This window comes from Sus scrofa, chromosome 2 (genome assembly GCF_000003025.6).
Source record: "Sus scrofa isolate TJ Tabasco breed Duroc chromosome 2, Sscrofa11.1, whole genome shotgun sequence".
Classification (NCBI taxonomy): domain Eukaryota; kingdom Metazoa; phylum Chordata; class Mammalia; order Artiodactyla; family Suidae; genus Sus; species Sus scrofa.
In genome coordinates this window covers 118,152,514-118,175,037 of record NC_010444.4, presented here as the reverse complement: position 1 = coordinate 118,175,037, position 22,524 = coordinate 118,152,514, and positions in this window count along the sequence as shown.

Sequence of the window (22,524 nt, the reverse complement as noted above, 5' to 3'; positions counted from 1 at the left end):
CCAAACATTCCCTGATATTGGAGGAAAATCAGTACTGTGACTGAGAGACCCCACAGATAAGCACCACCTATAGCCTGAGTAAACCGTGCTTCTACAGCAAACAGAACAAGACTTTAAAGTAAGAACAACTTAAAATATCTAAGGAATGCTTTCAAAGAAATAAAACAATGAATCTAAAAAAAAAAAAAAAAACCACATAGCCAAAGGAAATGAACAAAGTTCAGTCAGCAAAAAGGAATCACAGATAGCCATAAATACTTTAAACGCTCTAATTCTTAAAACTAATCAGCAAAATTCAAACTCAAACAACAATCATTGGTAATGTCTGTCACCAGCCTCCCAGACTCTGCATCAGATTGGTAAACTTTGAGAGAATGACAATAGCTATTTTACAGCTTCATACCCCATTTGCAGAAGTGTATTTAGCATTAAGTATGCGTATCTCCTTTAACCCAGCAATTCTACTTCTTGGTATCTACCAGAGAGAAATATTACATGTACAGAAAGATGTACAAGCATGAATATTCATGAATCACTGTTAAAAAAGGAAAAGTTAAAGTGGCATAAATTCTCATCAGTAATGAATCATGAACAAACTCTCACACATGCAAGATAAGTAACATTTGCACTTTATGGAGCACTAACTCCAATGCAAAGGATGGGTGCTTCAGAAGGACAGTGGCTTTTTTTAAGCTTATTCCCTTGCCCCTAGAACAATGCCTGAAATTTAGAGGCACTGAAAATTTATGAAAGAATTAAAGCTACAAGAATATGCCTGCTATGCCTTGGGAGGCTGACTTGAACAGCATCAACAACTCTCTAGGTCTCCAGTTTCCCACTGGATTCTGCCAATAAGGACCTTCCTCCAAGGTCAGAGGGGCTACATAACAAGATGCCACAGATTAGGTGACTTAAACAACAGACATTTATTTCTGCACAGTTCTGGAAGCTGGAAAGTCTAAGATCAAGGCCCATCAGTGTTTGGTTTGTAGTAAGAGCTCTTTTCCTGGCTTGGAGATGGCCACCTTCTCGCCATGTGCTGGCCTGGCCTTTCTCAGTGCATGCAGGTTCAGTGAGAATTAGCAAGCTCTCTCTCTCTCGACCCCTCTTATGAGGGCACTAATCCCATCATGAGGACTGCTTTCTTATGGTTTCATCTAACCCTAATTACCTCCCAAAGGCCCCATCTCTACAACTCACCACGTTGGGGGCTAGGGCTTCAACATATGAATTTGGGGGCTATACAAACATTAAATCCATAATAGAGAGGGAAGGATTCTTATTTCCCTGGTTCCCTTCCTGTCTTCCCGTGGAATTGGTGCTGCCCGACTGTCTCTCTCTACTGAAGTTCTCTATCCTGCCAAGCAACCTATTCCATACCTCTCTCTCTTTCTCTTTCTCTTTCCCTCTTCTCTCCTTCCCTCTCTCTCTCCCTGTTCCTCTTCCTTACTCTCTTCCTCCCTCCCTCTTTCTTCATCCCTCCCTCCCTCTCTCCCCCTCTTCACACCCAATCTCCCTCAGCTCCTATGACTCCTCCGCCCATCTAGAGGTGGCAGCAATGCCCTCATTATTACCTATGTCAGAATACTGCACTGTTGCCTACAGTTTCCCTATACCCTGGCCCTAAAGTTCAGGTTATCAAACTTCCTGCAATTACTCAATTTGGTTTGAGCTACTTATTTTCTGTCCAATCCTGAATGAAATGCTAGATTGACATGGATAAATGTCTGAGGCATATCATTAAGTGAGGAATCCAATTTCAGACCATGGCACAGACAATGACACAGTTTATATATATATATGTGCACACACACACACACACACACCTAAGTATTTCCATATGTATGCATATGTTTGTAAATAAAAAGATATTAAAAGTTACATACTAAATTGATAATACTGATTATGTCTGAGAGAAAATAGATTGGGGAAGAGAACAGGGACAAAGGGTCAAGGGGAAATTTCAATTTATCTATATTGTTACAATTTTTAACAATAAGTATGAACTTATTTATTATGTGCTTAATTAAAATATCTTAAAAGAAAAGCATGTATAAAGACATAAATTGTTCATACCATGTTTTTTCAAATGACAGGCCTTAACAGTATTTCTTTTAGAAATAGATCAATTGAACAGACTGATCTCTAGAAATGAAGTTGAATATGTAATAAAGACATTCCCTACAAATAAAAGTCCAGGAACAGATGGCTTCACAGGCGAATGCTACCAAACATACAAAGAAGAACTTATACCCATCCTTCTTAAGCTTTTCTTTTAAATGTGTACATTAAAATATTAGTAACAGCTGTCTTTGGACAGTAACAGCACATGTGATCTTTGTGTCTGTTTTCTCCTTTCTGTCCTCAAAGTTTTCTGAGCTGAAAATGACATGACTCCTGAAATTATAAAGTGCTTCACGTCATAAATTGGGCAAATTAAATTAAGACTAGATTAGAGGACCTTGAAGGTTGCTCTCAGTTCTAAGCTCTGAATTTTCTGATATTTCACTTAGAAAAAATATAAAATTTTCAAAAGAGCATAAAGCTACAGGGAAATCAAAGGTTTGACCAAGTGATGGAAGGCCTGCGGAGAATAAATAATAGTATGTGAATATTCACAGGGTGAGAATAGAGTAGGGCCATTGACAGATATGGAAGACACTGAGCCTAGAGTCTGAGTGGGGCTGGGAGGAGGATTCCATAGTCAGGTGGGGACCTGGATGGATTCAGACCATAGCCTTTTCTCTCTTGGTGAGGATCCAGGTACTGGGACGCGTGGACATCACATAGAAAGGGCACAAGAGTCAGAAGAGTCAGGAAGAAAGGAGAAATTTAGATGGTGTCTGGCTTGGGCATTGTTCCTCCTAAACCAAAAGTGTTCACCAAAGCAAATGAGCAACAACAACAACTGGCAAAATGAGGTCTTTTCTTCAACTGATGGAGTCTATATGACCATATTTTCAAAAATCGATTTTATGGAAAAAGGAACTGGGGAACGACAGCTGTGTTCTGGTGACACCACAGCATTCTAAAAAGATGATGCTGCTCCCCACCATGCAAAAGGGGGTGAGTCAAGCAAGTGGCAGCAGTCCACTGAAATCTGATGCAGGTCCTTGGCTCTGAGAATGGGAAAAAATGGGTCAGTGCCAATTAAACCAGGAAGGCTAATATCTTGCAAGGAGACTGCTGAAGCAGAACAATCATAATATGTAAGAGTACAGATTTCCCTAAAACTACACAGTAGCTGAATCTCACTCCCTTCTATTCTGTTCTGTATGGGCTTAAACTCCTGTTTTGCTGTTGATGAATTGTGTGACCTTGGGGTAAATTCTTCAGATCCCATACACGGTGTCCAGTAAATGATAGATTCTCAATAAGTATTAGCGGCCTTCCCCCACCTCTCATATTTCTTTTTCCCCTCTCCTATTTACAGATTTATGCAGAAACCAGATATATTTTTAGTGCTGCTTCTAACCCACTGAAATAAATTATGTTACAGAAAGTAATTTGTTTACAAAGCAGATTTATGGATCTGAATGCTAAAGAGGAATTCCTTTCCCAAGTATAAAAATAACTCAAGTCTCTCATTCATTAGCAGGTAACCTGCTACTAGTCAACACTGGAGGTTTACTTAAATACAATATGAATCTTTAACAATGTATACCTATCCTAAAACCCTACAGAAGACCACTGAACAATTGTTTGTAGGAAAAGGAAGCGGGAAGGGTGCTAAGAGGAAAATAAATAATGGTATGAATGGAAATAAAATTATAACACAACAATCCACTACTCTATATCAATCCAATTCTGCTCCACCAGTCAAGTTCTGAGGTTTGGTACCACATAGGAAGACCCTAAGATACAGATACATGTTAAAATGATAATGTGAGAAAAAGAATGTGTGTGTATATATATACAAACACATACACACACACACATATATATACACATATATATATATATATGTATATATGCGTGTGTGTGTTTATGAATGGGTCACTTTGCTGTAAGCAGAAATTGACAGAACATTGTAAATCAACTATAATAGAAAATATAAAAACCTAAAATGTTTCAGGATTTATCAGGAAGTATCGTGAAATAAAAAATAGGGACATGGAGAAAGGAGACAGGACAGAGAAGGGAGCTATGCAAGGATGAGATTTCAAGCCAAGTCAGAGAATGTAGCCTCAGTTCAATCCTACAGGGGAACTCTGGATCTGGTGCAGCCCAGGGCAAAGGAAACAGAGTTTTTATTAACTCACGCCTGTCTGTCACTGGTTAAGGGCTAGCTCTGGGGGGATGAAATTCCCAGGCACTCCTTGCTCTTCTTGTACCAAGGCAAAGTTATCTTCAGCAGCCTGAAGGCAGCTGAAGAAAGTCCAAAAGAAACTATCCACAGGAAAATGGAATTGACCCTGAAGAGATGTGGGCAGAGCACTGACAGTGCATGTAGCTATTTAGACATTAATTGGTCTTTACCCTTAAACCCGCCCTTAGGTCAATCTAGCTAATTCATTTTAAGAGAAATAGGATATATACCTTGGCATTTGTCAATAGCATAGATTTTTTTTTTGTTCCCATACATAAACACAAATTAATTAGTATATCATATAAACAGATTCAGTTGTAAAATGGAAGCTAATCTTCACTCTGGGTGTTAGAAGAAATTCTACATTATTCTTTGTTACTGCCACACTTGGAAATCCTCAAAAGGAATCCTCGAAACAAATCCAATCCCAGGTGTTGTTTTAGAACTGTTCTTATTCTATTGAGGAATATTAATCCCTTGAGAAGAGAGATTTATTAGGCTGCAATGATGTCAAACCTCTTTTATAAAAGAAATATGGACTGAACATCTGATGCAGCCTAATTGTCAAACAGAAGGATCTCCACCATACTGTGGGGATCAAGTGTCCTTAAGCATCCCACCCTTCTTGACCCTGTCTCCACTAGCCAACTTGGAAGTTTCTATCTGCACTAGCAAAGGAAAAACAATCAAATTTAGTGCTACTCGGAATCATCTGCTGACAATCACAGTGGAGAATTAATAGCTTCTTGAAACAACACAGGTCTCAGGAAGCTCAGGCCTCTTCCCTGCATGATTCAACTCTTATTCTCCAAGGAATTTGCAACGTTGGTGTCTTTTGACTGCTTTGCACAGAAGGTACAGAGAAACTATCCATTGGAGGATATCTTCCTATAAGCCACAGCTTATCCGTTTCCACTTTTACTTGTGTTCTGCTGCAATAAAACAAACAGCATCAGCTATTTAAACACACAGTCTACTTTGTTACAGCTCCCAGAACTCTCAGCTATAAATGACCAGTGGGCAGATATGTCATTCCTCATTGGTTCACCCTTCACTGCATGGCAAGGATTGTTTCTCTCTGGCCTCTGGATCCAGAGGAAGTGGAGTTTTTTTCAAATTGGTTTCCTACTACATTTATGATTTATTTTGCCCCGAGAGCACCTTACTTTATCATTCCTTTTCTGTCCTCAGAGCATATCCCAAATGCCACATTTTTTTTCACAACACACTATCCCATTTCTCACTCTGAACTCCTTTATCCTTTTTCAGAATAATAACACCAGAACACTGTTGTCAGCAACTGTTGACAATTCAACTGCAATTTCATGACTCCAGACCTAATCCAAACGGAGATTCTTAGCTGATCAAAAATTTGAATAAAATACATCTTTTAAACCAGAGAATAAAAGGAAGAAAAGAAAGTGAAAAAAGAAAATAGGCCAAGAGAAAGTACAAAGGGAAAAAAATAAGAGAGAACATAATACAAATGGGCAACTGAAAATTTGGAGAAGATTCTAGAAAGTGGTACTATTCATTGCTCAGGAACTGATAGAAGACATGGGTAGAGGCCTGGCAAAGTTCTCTGGTGAGCAGAGTAAGAATACAAGGATGAAAGCCAACATTTAGCTCCAAACTCCACCAGCATTTCACCAGAGCACTCCTTACTTAGGTGGCTGCCTGGATATGCCTATTTTCCTATCTATAAAATGGGACAAGAATTTTCCCATGCATAAGAATTCCTGGGACACTGGGACCTCTGTCACTCTCTTGTGAGAATTTTAAGCATGGAAAGTGCTTTGAAGTTGTTGAGGAAAATGCTCAGATATATATCAGAGATATTATAAGTTGGGTTCCAGACCATTGCAATAGAGCGAGTCACAAAAGGTTTTTTGGTTTCCCAGTGCATACACAGGTTATCTTTCCCCTACACTAGAGTCCATTAAGTATGCAATAGAATTATGTCTAAGCAAACAATGTGCATACCTTAATTTTAAAAATACTTTATGTCTAAAAAATGTTAACCATAATTCCAGCCTTCAGTGAGTTTGAATCTTTTTTGTTGATAGAGGGTCTTGCCTCAGTGTTGATGGCTGCTGACTGACCAGGGTGGTGATGAAGGTAAGAGTGGCTGTGTCAATTTCTTAAAATAATTCAATGAAGTGTGCTGCACTGAAGGACTCTTTCTTTCACAAATGATTTCTCTGTAGCATGCAATGCTGTTTGATTGCAGTTTACCCACAGCAAAACTTCTTTCAAAATTGGCATCAATCCTCTCAAACCCTCCTGCTGCTTTGTCCACTATGTTTATGTAACATTCTAAATCCTTTGTTGTCACTTCAACAATCTTCATCTCATCTTCACCAGAAGTGGATCCTATCTCAAGAAATCACTTTATTTGCTCATCCCTAAGGAGCAACTCCTCATCCATTCAAGTTGTATCAAGAGCTTCCAGCAATTCAGTCACATCTTCCTGTTCTACTTCTAATTCTAGTTCTCTTGCAATGTCCACCACATCTTCAGTGATTTCCTCCACGGAAGTACTACCCATCAAAGTTATCTGTGAAGGTTGGAATCAACTTCTTCCAAACATCTGTTAATATTGATACTTTGATCTCTTCCCACGAATTAAAAATGATCCTCATGGCATCTATAGTGGTGAATGCTTTCCAGAAGGTTTTCAAGTTACTTTGCTCAGATCCATCAGAGAAATCACTATCTTTGGCAGCTGTAGCCTTATAAAATATATTTCTTAAAGAATAAGACTTGAGAGGGGTGGACTGGGGGTTTGGGATGGAAGTGTTCTAAAACTAGGTTGTGACGATGGTTGTACAACTATTAAATATAATAAAATTCATTGAATTAAGAAGAATAAGACCTGAAAGTCCAAATTACTCTTTGATCTGTAGGCTAGAGAATGAATGGATGTTGTGTTAGCAAGCATGAAAACAATCTGAACCTCTGTACAGCTCCATCAGAGTTTTTGGGTAACCAGGTGCACTGTCAAGGAGCATTGATATTTTTAAAGGATATTTTTCCGAGGAGCAGTTCTCAACAATGGGCTTAAAATGATTAGTAAACCATCTTGTAAACAGATGTGCTGTCATTTGGGCTTTGTTGTTCCATTTACAGAGCACAGACAGAAAAGATTTAGCACAATTCTTAAGGGCCCTAGGACTTTCAAAATGGTCAATGTACACTGGCTTCAGCTTCAAGTCACTAGCTGCAAAGGAGTAAAACGGTCACTGAAGTGCTGAAATCAGGATTGAAGTCAGGCTTCCATTCTCTAGTTATAAAAGTCCTAGCATCTTCTTCCAAAACTCTTTTGCCTACGTTTAAAATCCGTTGTTTAGTGCAGCCACCTTTATTATCTTAGCTTGATCTTCTGGATAAGCCCAACTGGAGATACCAGTGGGGATGAGATACAACATCAGTAAATATTCACTTTCACCAGTATACCAGGCCTACCCATCCATGAACCAAGCTCAAGTTTTTCCACCTTCATCAGCTAAGTGCAGGTGACCTCCAAGAAAGTCACAGATATGAGCTAGGGGAGGGGCTTCAGTGCAACTCCTTCACAGTTGGCCATAGTAGTTCTTGCATTTCTAACTAATTTAGGGTGGAGGGCTGTCATTTTTTCCAAGTTTCCAAGATACATCCCTGTAGAGTAATAGAACTAGCTCCAGGATCCTTGTTAGGGTGTTAAATCCTGCCTCAAAAGAAAGCATCTCATAGTTTAAAAATTTTTCCTTATTCAGTTATAAATTCCATCTCCCTTAATTCAGCACCTCAGCACACTCTCCTGGTTTTTGACAGGTCCCACAGCTTCTTTTGCCTACAGCGCTTCCCCTCCATGACCTCCCCTGACTCATGTTGACACTTGACCTTAGTAATGGGTATAGTAGCCAGGAAAAGAGATGGGGACAGATTCTGAGAAAGTCAGCATTGTCCGGCAATAGATCATATGTGACTTTTCCAAGTATTCCAGCAAATGGGAAGACTTTGTCTTCCAACAAGGGGAACTACTGGAGTTCCAAGAGTTGAAAGTCATCTGTGAATTCCAGGTACTTGAGTGTATCTACCCAGTTATCTCTATCCCTAATCTCAGAGTCCCACTCCATCCCTAATAGGGAACTGACCTTGTAATAGAAGACCTGCTTGGGTTGAGAGTTCCACCTTCCCCAAGTTCTGTCACTCTTACAATTAATTGCTATGCCTGGTCTTTAATTCTGCCATCGCCTTAAAAGCTGCCCAGTAAGCTCTCTGACTCTCACACTTTCATGTGAGCTGGTACTGATAGCCATGATCATGAAGGGTATTCAGTAACAGGCACTCAATTCAGTCCTTGTAATACCACTGCTCCTGATCCTCTCAAATGCCTGAGATATTACATAAACCAGTACATCTCCTGTCACCTGTATCCTACCCAGTTCACCTCAAGAGAAAGGCAGCAGTTTGTATTGCTGCTACATACAAGGAACTATCAATAGCTCATCTACCACCAGTGACAGGGACTCACTTCCAGCCACCTGGAAATTGATCCAACTTCAGAATCCCTTAGAATCTGCCTCCTAGGACTCCTCTTCTGGTTACAATCATCATAAGTCAGGTTTTCTAGAAGCAGAGTCTGAACCAGAGATTTAAATTCATGGATAAAGGGAATCTGAGCAGGGCATCAAAGGTGTCCACTGAATTCCCAACCACTAAATGTTTCAAACATGTGCACTGCTTTCCCAGGTTGATTTTACTGGATTTTGAATATCTTTATCAAAATGAAGATACTGAAATAGGAGTTATGCCCACCAGAAACCAAAAAAAAAAAAAGAAAAATTATACCTAGCCATAAAAAGAAATATATCCTTCTCATCTCCATGAACTTAGAATGAGAAATCCAGATGGTACTACAAACTCAAAAGAGGTTATTTATCACAGATCATCATCATGGAATAAAGTCTAAAAACACAGGAACTGATAATCAAGGAGAAGGTGAGGAAATCCAGGTTTAAGGAGTTCCATTCCAATCAGACTATCAATTTTATAACAGAAGGAAAATGACTAAAATAAATACATTTAAAAATAGGAATTCACATCCTAATACTCCATCATCTTCTCTTCTCTACAATCTCTTTATAAAACAGTTTGGGATTATCTAGAAAAGTCGAGTAAACAGATATAGAAGGCCCATCAATTTCAACCCTAGAAATATATCATAAAGTTAGGTGTGCACCAGAACACTGGGATAGATATAAATGAATGTTCATAGCAGCATTGATCTCAATACTCAAAGCTAGACACCATCCAAATGTCTGTCAACTGTAGAAGGGGTAAGTAAATTATAATATATTCATATAATAGAAAATTAAGAATGCTATAAAAAGAAATGCACTGTAGCTAAACAAAAAAGCATAGGTATTTTTATAAACAATGTTGAGTGAATGAACCAAGATGCAAAAATTATACTACATGTAACTCTTTATGTAAAGTTAATTAAATTAAATTGTACATGAATGGATGTCCATTTAGTAACAGAATAAAAAGAAGAAATTGTCTTAAAAAATAAAATAGGAATTCAAAATAGAGCATGACTTCCATTAACTTTACATAAGGCTAAGCCTAAAACATCTCATAATTACTTAATCAGAAAATTAATGTATTCTGCAAATTCTAAAGAGAAAATGTGCAAAGGAGTGCTTTAAAGACATTTTTAGCTCAAATTTCTCTGTTTAAATTCATAAAGCTCCCTTCTGGTTTCCAATCTGTCACAAGAAAAAGTACCTAATTGACTGCAATTTCAGAATTGGTAGAAGACAGCAACAATCTGAAGGCCAATAATAGAGTTGAAATGTCTTTCTTCTTTACCAAAACCTAGGTTTGCATCCTAAGACACAGGCTTTGAAAAATGCATTATTTATTTAGCACTGAGTATAGGGAAGCCAGGCTCTGTTCAGGAGTTTCCTTGCTGTCTGTTATCAAAATGACATTCCGCTCTGCAACCGCACTTCCCACAAAATAGCCTTGCTATTTCCATTTAAAACGTTTAGACCTTTTTCCTAGAGGGCAAAAGAGAGTCATAGACCAGAACATTCTGAGTCTTTCAATACGGCAGTTGTCCAAATAAGGTTCAAATTCAGCACAGCTCATTGAAAACAAAACAAAACAAAACAAAAACAAAAAAAAAACACCTTGAGCAAACATTGATATTTCTGCATTTCAGGTTCCTTCTAAAGATCAGAAATTTCCAGCATTAGTAGGAATAAAAGAGTAAAACTGCACAACTCCAGCATACTGCCAGGGTACTGTTATCAATATTCTGTCTGGTCATATATTTTTTAAAAAATGTGGCAGCTGAGCTGAAAAGGGAACGAAGATGGATTTGAGGGAAAGTTCAGAACCTCAAAGAGCTGACACCAAACACTACATCTTTCATGCTGACAAATATTCTTTTAGAAAAAAGAAATACCTAAAAATGGTTGAATTTCTACACTCTAACCTCTAAAGCAAAGAATGTATGGAAACACAGAATATCTTAAATGTCTGTACACATTGGTAGAGTTCATTCAAAAATACGTGAGAAAAGCTTTTTAAAAGACCAAGCCTAGAATCAAAAGATTTAGAGCTAAAGGGGCAAGAGAAATACCTCACAGATAAGGAGGTAGTTAACAGGTATTTAACTTGGACATCTCTTATAACATTCACAAGACAATCACGGGTATTTACAAATAAATCCCTTCGTATCATAGATAACAGTACAAAATTAAGATTTCTTAGAGACAGAGGAATTTTCAACTAAATATAAACCTTGGCTACAATCCATAGGACTTGCTGGCTATCCTATGAAACTCAGACCTGGGTTAAGTACACTCACCAATTCTTTCACAAGAAATACCTATACAAGCAGTCTAAGTGTCCACTATTGGCATTTCAAATCAGTAGAGAAAAAAGTTGGCTACTAAATAAATGGTGTTGTAACAACTGGCTAAGTTTGGGGAGAAAAATTAAGTTAAACCTCTACTTCATAGCAGTTATAAACATAAAATACAGATCAATAAAAGAGCTCATTTCTAAATTAAGAATTCTAAATAAATAGAGGCAATTCTGTTGGTACATATTACTATATTTTAATTGATACTTGCATGATGAGGAGGCAGCATGAAAGGATCTGGAGAAAGAGCATCACTACAGAAGGAAAAACTAGCTCAAAGGCATTGATACTAGAATGACTTCAGCTTTCCAATATCAAAGGAATGATCTTGATCATTCATGGTCAGAGAAATCTAATGTATCAAGGAACAAAGAGATCGAGGAATAAAGCAGAAGAAGAGGTCCCAGAGCTGAAAGAAAACAAGATCATGTGAGGCCTTCACAGCCATGTCAAGGAGACTGGCTTTTATTCTAAGCATAATGCAACTTTTATTAGAGTGTCTTAACCAAGGGTGACATGATCTGATTTATGCTTTAAAAAGATTCATATGGAAAACCAAAGGAGGAATGAACAGTAGAGCCAGGAACTAATGCAAAGAGAGATTATGGGGACTTTCATGCATAGGGGATGAACCTAAGACAGCAATCTTGGATGAATCCTAGGCTGCAGACTGATATGGATGATAGACCATCTCACTTTGGCTAAGAGGAGTTAATACTTCTATTTGGGGCCTGTTGCATCCTAACTGCCTACTAGACATGCCTATAGTAATGCCCAGTAACCAGTTCAATATCTGAGTGAGGAGCTCAGGGAAGAAATGTGGGCTAGAAATATAAATTTGAGGATTCATCAACATATAGATATTATCTGAAGCTATGGGACCAGGTCATACCAGACAGGAAGAGACTATAGATTTTTTTTAAAAAATGAGACCAAAGACTGAACTCCAGAGGGCTTTTACTTTCAGGGATCTGACCGAAGAGAGGACAGGAGAGGAGCCAGCAACAAGACTGAGAGATATGGGCCCAAAAGCTGGAGGAAATCAGGCTTACTGCACACCTGAAGCCTGAAGAAGAAACCTTTTCAAGGAGGGAGTCATCAACCATATCAGCTACTGTTTAGAGGTCAACTGGGACAAAGAGAGAGAATGGACAATTGACTCTGACATGGTATAAATCACTGGTGACCTTGATAAGTGTGCTAAGCGCTGCTTCGGTGGACTGTTTTGAGTGAAAGTCCCATTCCACTGAGTTAGGAAGGAAAATGAGAGCAGGACAGCAAGCACAGGCAACTCTTTGGAGTAGCTCTGTCAGGAAGCAGAGATGAAAAGAGGGCAGCAGCTGGATCGGTAGGACAGCCCACAGGCTTCTGGATAATACTTGATGATAAGGTGTTCCATGTGCTGCTAATGGTTTCTTAACAATCCGATATTTAACATTTATTCAGCATTTACATTGTGCCAGGAACCGATCTACACACTTTCTCGTTTTGCTCAGTTAATTTTCAAAGTATCACCATTTTAGAGAAAAGTTACTGAAGCACAGAGAAGTTAATCAATTTGCCCAAAGACACACTGCTAGTAAGCTGCAAAGCTCTAATTTGAAAACTGGCAATATGAGCTCTTTATCACTGCAGTAGAAGACATAAGAAAGAAAGCAAATAATTAGAGAAATGTAGCCCCTAAAAAAGGTAACAGAGGGTGGGTTTAGAACACAAACATCCAGATTGGTCTTAGAAACAAAAGCAGATGGTAAACAGAGTATATGACAGGTAGTTAGAATTTATGGTAGGAGTCAGTATTTCTTCTCTTCTTGCATCTCTTATTTATATAATTGAAAGCTAATAACTTTAAAATATTGTTATTATTATTCTCTTTATGGCAGCACTTGCAGCATATGAAAGTTCCCAGGCTAGGGGATGAATCAGAGCTGCAGCTGCAGGCCTACGCCACAGCCACAGCAACCTAGGATCTGAGACGCATCTGTGACCCACACCACAGCTTCCAGCAATGCTGGATCCTTAACCCACTGAGCAAGGCCAGGGATCAAATCCACATCCTCACAGGGACAATCTCAGGTCCTTAACCAACTGAGCCACAATGAGAACTCACAACTTTAAAATATTAAGACTTATCCTTAAAAGACTTATCCTTAAGAGAGACAGATAAGTAACCAATAAGTGGCTTGTGTAAAGTGCTCAGAGTGGAGCCTGGAAGGTAGCAGGGATCATGTAGGGGTAGACTTCATCAAGCTCAATGGTGCTACCTAATGCTCTTTGAGAAGAATGCACAGGACATAGCAGGGACTTAAAAGGGAGAAAGGTCAATTCTACTGCGGGAGAAGCAAAAGCAGGAAAGTCTTTACAGCAAAAGATTCCTGAGTTCATACTTGAGATGAACTTTGAAAGCTGAGTACATGTATTTAACGCAGTTGAATAGAGTGGAGGACAGCAAAGAGCATTACAGAGGGAGGGGACACTGGAGCACAAGGAACTCAGAAGGATCAAATCAGCTATTAACCAAAGGACCCACTGATAATTCTTCATGGCTGTAACTAAGTTTCAAAGAGAATCAATGCAAGAAAGAGAGTGGGAGAGAGACAGGAGGGCCCAGGGTTAAAGGTGCTTGTATACTATACAAAGAGCCTCCTAAGCAGATTTGCAATTCAGAAAGATTACTTTTGCAAAAAGACTGGAGTCAGGTGGAGAGGCAAAACTTGAAAGAGCATAGAAAGAAGAAGATCTGAAATCATAAGGTAGTCACAAAAGAAGATAAAAGTAGAGGCAAATCAAATAGAAAATTATATGGAGCATGCAGTATAAGATAAATAAATGAGAGGATGATGAAAATTAAAATAAAATATTAAAGAAAAACTAAAAGTATCTTGGAAATGAGTAAATATAAGATCTCCTTGGAAAGGGCTGCTGCCAGGAACAAATAAAACAAAAGTGTATGGAGTAGGGGTAGTGAGGAGGAGGAAGCAGGGAGGGGAGGGAGGAGAAAAGGTAGGGAGGAGGGGGAAAAGGAGATGGGGAAGGGGAGAGGAGGAAGAGGAGAGGAGAAGAAACATAAGAAGGAGGAGAAGGATGGGGAGGGGAGAGGAAGGGGAATGGAGAAAGGAGGAGAATGAAGAAGAACAAAAAGACCAAAAATAGACAGGTCAGATGCAACCAACATTAGAGAAATAATGTTGAAAAGAGACCATCTACTTCTTAGAGTTGTGATCACAAAGGCAAACCATTTGGAAGGAAATCATCTGGCCCTTTGGGTTATCAGAGATTATGACCAAGGAATAATTGGATAAGTGCTAAATGAGGATAAAGCCACATTCTTTACTAAATATGGAAAGACAATCATTGGAGGTAGAACCTCATGGCACAAGCAGGTAATGGTGCTGGATCGCCCCGATGTGGGACAGAACTTCCAGGGCTCTGGAGCTCTGCCGGTTCTCCAAAGGAGTCCTAGCCAGTCCACAGACAGTGAACCATATCCACAAGGCCAGCCTTCATTGCTTGTTGCTTTCACTGCACAGAAGAAACCAAAGATGTGCAAGGGGAATGTTTGTGCCCTTGGGACCTTAAAGTTGGGCAGAGATTGAAGCCATCCAAGTAGCCTGGGTCAGAAGTAGAACAAGGGCTCAACAGTGTGAAAGGGCTACAGAGACAGCCTACAGGGTTTGACGACTGAGTGGATTTATGGGATGAGGGAGAGAGAAGAGTCAAAGTTGACATCCCTACACTACAGATAGTACAGTAGATTTGAATGTGGGGAGAATAAGAATTCAGTTTGAAAATATGGAGTCTGAGAGGCTGATGAGGGAAGCATCAACCATATTTGTGAATCAGGCACTCGGGAGAAAGGTCTGGGCTAGGAAAGTGGTTTCCAGCCATCAGGACATAAGTGGTATTAAGCCAATCCCAGCCTGTGCAGGTCCAGCCTCACAGCAAGAGCAGGCAGAGAGAAAAGATCCAGCAAAGCGCACCAGGAGAAGGCAGTCCAAGAAGTGGAATGAGACCCTGGACAGAAGTGAATTTCAAGGAGCCTAAGCAACCAATAATGTCAAGGTCAAAGCTGATTTAGTAGCTTAGCTTTAATTTAGTCAATGAGCGGAAATTATTTTAATAAGTACATTACCGCTCACTTAACACAGTTGATACAAAGCAGACATAATGAACACTCCTAACAAGAACACAGGCACATCTCACTATAACAATAGCATGACCTTCACGGGAGAGCAGCTTTTAGAGACAAATCCTCTCCCTGAACTCTCCCTTCTCTAGCAATTTTCTCCCTTGAACAATTTTGAATCATTAAGAGGCACAGCTTCTAATTAACCTAGTAATATCTCCTAATTACTGCATACACTCAAGTCACTGCATGTACTCTCTAGCTATCACAGTCATGAGATTGCAAAGCATTATTATTTTTATTGTGATTATGATTTTTACAATATGACTTTTATTAAAAATTGATACATTTTAAGCTTAGAGAAGGAAGGTATTAATAATAAAGACTCTCTTCATATATACTCCTCCAACCTAATTTTATTGCTTTTGAAGGAAGTGAAATAGAGGAAGACTGATGAAGGATTCATAGGAAAAGCTTATGAATGTTAACCATTGACCAATTGCTCTTGCAAAATCAGTCCTGTACATTAACTAGAAAAAGATGCACCATATTTCTTCCTACTTTTAATAACCTGAAAATCCTCACTTAGCTGCTAAAGACCCTAAAGTATGTGCTCTCCTATAATTCCCTATAATTAAGCCAGATTTCTAAGAAATGGGAGGGAGTTCTCCCATGATGCAGTGGGTTAAGGATGCAGTATTGTCACTGCAGTGGCTTGATAGCTGCTGTGGCACAGATTTGGTCCCTGGGCCTGGAAATTCAACAGACCATGGGCACAGCCAAAAAAAAAAAAAAGAAAGAAAGAAAGAAGAAATGGGGATTTTTTTTTTTTTTTTTTTTTTTTTTTGGTCATTTGTCTTTTAAAAGCCTCACCTGCGGCACATGGAGGTTCCCAGGCTAGGGGTCTAATCAGAGCTACAGCTGCCAATATACACCACAGCCACAGCAACCCCAGATCCAAGCCGAGTCTGTGACTTACACCACAGCTCATGGCAATGCCAGATCCTTAACCTGGTGAGTGAGGCCAGGGATCGAACCCACAACCTCATGTTTCCTAGTCTGGATTTGTTAACCACTGAGCCATGACGGGAACTTCCCAGGGGATTTTTTTTTAAAACTAAAGGTGACATAATATTTAGACCATATATATTTCTTTCTGCAGTTTCAAATGACCTCTAAATGGGTAAGCTCAAAATACTTTTTTCTATTATATAAAGGGTTTTCAAGGTGATATTTTCTGACATAACAATTTTGTGATTTATGAGAAATATTAGGCTCCCTAGAACATAGGTTCTCAAACTCTGCCCAAATGCCCTTCTGACCATCCCTGAGGAGTATGAGCCACTGGCATCTGTGAAAAAGCACACGTGCAACCAACTCCCCAAGTGCTTCTTGTGTGCATGTGAGGAGAGGAGATGGGGCTTCATTTGCCCCACTGCTTCCCCCCACTCCTAAGCACCTGTGGGACATACTTTCTTAGGAAGCACAGAGTTTGTTTCAAAGAGCTCCTGAAAGCTTTCAGGTTGAGCAATCTTTTTTCCATCAGCAAAGAGGTCTCTGACATTCATCCAAGCCACCGGGGAACAAGGACGACTTGCATCCCAGTAGCATTTTTCTTCAGCAGCCATCTCTACCCCGTGCTTTCTTTGAACTAAGACTTGCTGAGGAAACCAGACACGAAAGCAAACTAAACAAAAACACTATAAATATCTTTTTCTCTTCTTGGCTATGTGAATTTATTCCCAAACAAAAGTCTCACATGATATCAAAACCAGAGACTGCTTTAAAAGGGGGGGGAGAAATTATAAATCACCCCAGAGTAAATACCATTTTTTGCAACTTAGCAGCATAAACAATGTCATACATATTAATAATACAAAAAACATTCCGTCATATAAATCCTATTACTGGCAGAACAGACAGACACAGCCTTGAAAGTGTCTTTGGGAGCCGCAGCATAACTAGATCTGACAGCCTGCACACAACATTTACATACTGTGAAAAACTGTACACTCATCTTCTGAAGGATTATGAATAAACTTTAAATAAAACCATTTCTTTGCTGATTTAGGCCCAAAAAGGGGAAGGGGAGGGTGGGGTGCTTTGAATTGAACTGACAATGATCTCACCTTGAAATGGAACTTCTCAGCCTTTCATTTGCTCTTAGGAGAAAGAGCGGCAGGCGCTAGAGAAAGTGGAATGTGGCCATCAAGAGGACGGTGGGGTGTTGGAGAAATAAGAAAAGACCTCTTCTTTAATCTAAAGAGGCTTTGCTGTGGGAGTCCTTCAAACCAAAGAGGGCAAATGGAGTTCATCTGCTTGGAAGGTACATTTTAGTCTCTGTATTTGCATGGCCACACCTGTGGCATATGGGGGTTGAATGGGAGCTGCAGCTGCCTGACTACACCACAGCCACAGAAACGCCTGATCTGAATTGCATCTGTAACCTACACCACAGCTTGTGGCAACACCAGATCCTTAACCCACTAAGCAAGGCCAGGGATCAAACCTGCATCCTCACGGATGCTATGTCAGGTTCTCCACCTGCTGAACCACAGCGGGAACTCCAAATCTGCACATTCCAATTCTAAGATTTCAACTCCCTGTGGGCCATCATGTCCACTTCCAGTCAGCAGGACCCATCCTTCAGCTCTCCTAATTCTCTTCTCCCCACCTCCACTTTCTCCCTCCCAACCCAATAAATCACACCTCTATTGAGGATATACTATATGCTTTAAAGTATAAATCCCAGTTAACCTGGCTGCCCCACAGACAGACATGCCTATAGCAGGATTCCAGTTCCTTGGTTTGAGTGGAGCCCAAGCTCTGAAAGGGAATCAGGGAGAATGTAGTGCTGTCCACTCATGCTAAAAATGTACAAGGTTTGTACATGTGCTTACATATTCCTACTTGTGCCCACAAGTATATATATATATATATACATATATATATATATATATATACACACAAATATACATAAACATGTAGAAGCAACCACAATCATCACTTACCGCTTCCTTTACCCAGAGGACTATGTGATGTGGCCACCCCACCACGGTACCATTTCAGGAAATGTTTTGGTTTTTTATGACGTCTCTTCCCCATCTACATGACCCTTGATACTCATCCTCTCTATAGAAATGATGAGGAAGAAATAAGATTTTGTAATATACCGTATGTCCCATATTAGATTCATGAACTTGCAATTCCCCATGAGTAATTTATAAGTAAAAGTTTATAATTAATTTATAACTAACCTAAGAAGCATCCCTAACATTAAAGGACTAAGGGCTAAAGTCATCTCAGAATACCTGGCCAGTGGTGTTACTTCTTGTACCAAGCTTTGCTAGTTCAACCAGGATTACTTTTACAGATGGTTATTAGCAACCTGAAGATTCCACTAAACACTAAGCTACTGTGCTCTGCTCATTTCAGTCCAATCTTCTAAACCTCTGGGTTCTTCTGACAGAAAATTATTTCATTGGTCCGTCAACAGTTAATTATCCAAAGTGCTACAGGCAGCCAGTCAGACCAAAGCTTATTTTGCTTTGGCTTTCATCCCATCAGAGCTTGGAAAAATGACTGAGATTTTACAAGACAAATTTCCTAGGCAGGTGGTGTTAAAAGACGGTATATTGAAGATCTGTCTTTCCAGTCCCACTCATACTCAACAATTATAGCTATAGAAACTTCTCTCTGTGACGTTTTCCAGACTATTGTGGACCTTAGAGGGAAAGTATTAGTATCACCTTCAACAGCTGGACCTCATGCCAATTATCATCCTAAAGGCAGAGCATTCTAGTTAGCTTCCTTTCAGGTATCCTTAGAGAGGGGTATCATACACTTACACACAATGGAACCCCAGCTGTACACACACACACACACACACACATCCAGCCACACACATCCGAAAGGCAAACACTATCTATCCTAAGAGCTCGTTTCTAACCACACCTTGGGCTACAGGCTTATTTAGCCTTTGCACCACAGAATTTCAGAAACCATTCAGTTTGGTTGTTTTTCCATCTAATGGGAAGACAATGGCTTAATCTAAGACTTTAAGCTTTAAATCCCCATATTCCTTCTCTATGAGAGAGAGGTGAGGATTCTGTCCAATTTGTTTTACCACATAGCTAAATCACCTATTTAAAAAGCTGCCTTTTCTCTTAGACAAAAAAAATGTGAGTTAAGAATAAATTTTTAAAGTAAACAAAATCAAGCGATTGGAGGTAATTTCCCTGGTACGTATTGGATGTTTTTGAGGGACGGAGAAATTCACAGCAAGGGGATTAGAAGAGCCTGAATTAATAGAAGCTGCAGGATTCATACTCTCAGGCTAGAATGGAGAAGCCCCGCCTCCTTTCCCCCCACCCTTCCCCCAGTCCAAAAAGTTTGGGGTTTTCCTGTTGGCTGCCTGAATACCAAGCAACGACTCTGCTGCCCCTTACATTACCAAACTCTGATTTTCCTTCCTATTTTTCCCAAGAATTTTCTAACAGCTTGGATTTTTAAAAAGCAATTCTTCTGACGGGGTCACTTGCCTGTGCAGTAGAAATTGGCAGAACACTGTAAATCAACTATAATGGAAAAAATAAAAATCATATAAAAAATAAAATAAAAGCAATTGTCCTTTGAAACAAGTTAGCCACTCCACCGACAGGCGAATGTGATTGGTTCGACCTTAATGAGGAAGACGGTGTGTTAGGGGGCGGCGGAGGGGGGAGGGGTATTCGTTAATCTTTCTGTGTAAAAAATGAGGGCTTTCCTGAATCAGAAATAAAGTGAAAATGGAAATCTGTGGATACTCTGGTTACCTGGCAACACAATCCCCTGGGCTGCCTAGGCTTGCATCCTAATGAAAGATGCAGTCGGGAGGGATTCCCTTTATATGCAGCCTCTTTACTCTCATCCATTCATTCATCCCCAATTATATGGTTTCAGAGTCAGTAACCTAGATTTCTGCGGCTGTAATACTTGTCTCTGTCGGGAAGGAAGCTTCCGCTAGGGACTTTATCATAACGCCTTTTTAAATGAATACATGTTTTGCAAACCCTCTGGGAAAATTGTATTAAAAGGAAAAAGCAGGGATGGGGGTGTGTGTCGCGGGGCGGGGGGGGGGGGTGTTAATGGCTGCTCTGCAGTTCCTTCGCGGGAAATCTGCAGTGTCATGTCTATTTCATCCAGACCTCACTGCCTGAGGCTCCACTCAGAGAATTAGTGGTCACACTGTAGACTCAGCTATAAATAATCAGCCCAAATTGGCAACTGCCTGGAATAACAGTAAAAGTGAAATGACTGCAGCCTTCTCCACCTCTACTCCAGCTTCTCTGAATGTCCCCCACCCCAGGCAAAGCCCCTGATGGTTATTTTTAGTTCTTTCTATTACCTGAACTACAAATAATATTCCAGGATTGTTTCTGTTCTTGTTGCTTTGAGTTTGTGAGTTCAATAAATAATTTGGAGACTATTTGAGAGCCACATGCTGACTTCTAAACCAGATAAAAAAAAAATTAAACACTTCACTCTTGTCAGAAGAAAAATACTGCATTATCTCCCTAGGTTTTTAGGCTAAATAGCAATGGTTCTTAACAGGGATTCTGTTTATCCCCAGCTAATCAATGTCTTGTAAAAATTTAGTTCTCCCTGAGCCTTGTCCATTGTACTGTTCATTTATATCTCCATCAGTGGCTTTAAAATTTCAGTGAAAATCAAATCTGAATATTTTTTCTATTTGTCAGCATTTTTGTTGAAAATTTTCATGAATGATAGGGAATTTATAGATACTATAATACATAAAAAAGTTAATTCCCTAAAAACTTTTTTCCTTCCGTAGAAAAGGGCTGAGAAACTAGCATGCATGACACTATGCTAAAATATGTGTATGTGTGTATCCAAGGTATAAAGACAAACACCATACAGTCTCTATTCTCAGGGAATTTAAATTCTAAAAAGAAAAATGTTATATATGTGTATATGTTTTGCTATTATACATGAAAAATATGCTAAGGACCTAAAGAGATGTAAGCAATGAGTTATGAGAACCATTTGAGGAACAGTTATTTCCAGCTGTGGTGACAGAAGAAGCCAAAAAGGCTTCATGGAGAATATGGCATTTGATGCAGGCCAAAGGATGGGTAGCATTTTGATAGAGAGAGAGAGAAAGGGCAATGAAGATGGAGAAACTGGAGTGACCAAAGGCATAGGGGACAAGAAGATTCAGGTAACATCCAGGAATTGGTCGATGGTCCAGTTTGGTCAGTGCACAGGATTTAGGACTGTCAATTTCAAATGTGGACTATCAAATAATCTATAATGATGCCTTCCAAAATTCATTCCCTCATTTGTTCAGCAAATGTTTATCAAATGCCCACTCTTCTTGGCAGGGACCAAAACAGATTTTAAAAAACAATGCTAAACGAATGATTCTGCTACAATTTTTCACAAGGCCTTCCCTTCCCCAGAGCTCTTGATGAGAAATCACCACACCAGCCTTCAGGTTACAATAATATCATAGTTGATATGGCTAAAAAATTCTGTGTTTAATGTACTATTCATGAAGAAGTTTCATCATTCCAAGGGGGCAACAGAACAGCTTGTTGTAAGAAACTGATTCAAAACACAACATTCACACCTTTACAACCACGCCAGCTAGATGCATTTGGACCTCCTAGAGTATTGCCTAAGGAGTTGGATATTTAAAAGGGTGAAGCTTAGCCATTTAATTTGGGACTAGTCACCATATCAATTCACTTAAAAGCTGGACATGCACATTTCATCTGAAGGGAAAAAAATAATGTCCTCAAACAAGAGTCAACTTTATGAGTAAAAGATAGCTTAAAATATATGGAGTTACAGATGGCTAAAAACCACATGAAAAGATGTTCAACATCACTAATTATTAGAGAAATGCAGATCAAAACTACCATGAGGTACCACCTTATTCCAGCCAGAATGGCCATCATCAAAAAGTCTACAAACAATAAGCCCTGGAGAGGGTGTGGAGAAAAGGGAACACTTTTACACTGTTGGTGGGCATGTAAATTGGTGTAACCACTAAGGAAACCAGTGTGGAGATCCCTCAAAAAACTAAAAATGGAATTACCATTTGATCCAGCAATCCCACTCCTGGGCATCTATCCAGAGAAAACCATGACTCCAAAAGACACATGT